This window comes from Mus caroli, chromosome 9, assembly GCF_900094665.2.
Source record: "Mus caroli chromosome 9, CAROLI_EIJ_v1.1, whole genome shotgun sequence".
Lineage (NCBI taxonomy): Eukaryota > Metazoa > Chordata > Mammalia > Rodentia > Muridae > Mus > Mus caroli.
This window is the reverse complement of record NC_034578.1, coordinates 37114095-37114530: the sequence shown is the minus strand read 5'-3', so window position 1 is coordinate 37114530 and position 436 is coordinate 37114095.

Here is a 436-nt window from a genome sequence, read left to right as displayed (position 1 = left end):
TTCCTGCCATGCTGATGATGGGCTAAATCTCAAAACTGTAAACAAGCCCCAATTAAATGTCTTCTTTTACAAAAGTTGATGATGTCATGCCGTCTCTTCACATCAATACAACCCTAAGACACTTTATCTCTTAAAAAGGTTTTTCTTTTTAATGGGTATTCATGTGTATCTGTATGAATGTATGCTAAATTTATTTGAGTGCCTGAAAGGACCAGCAGAGAGCATCAGATCTCTTAGAGATGAAGTTAATGAGCCATCTAATATGGGTTCTAGAAATAGAACCCAGTTCCTTTGCAAGAACAAAGTTCTTACTGTTGAGCCATCTCTCCATCTCTGTTTTCTAGTTTTTTGTTTTTAATTTATTTTTTCTTTTCTTTTTCTTTTTAAAAGATTTATTTATTGTATGCTTTAAGTACACTGTAGCTGTCTTCAGACA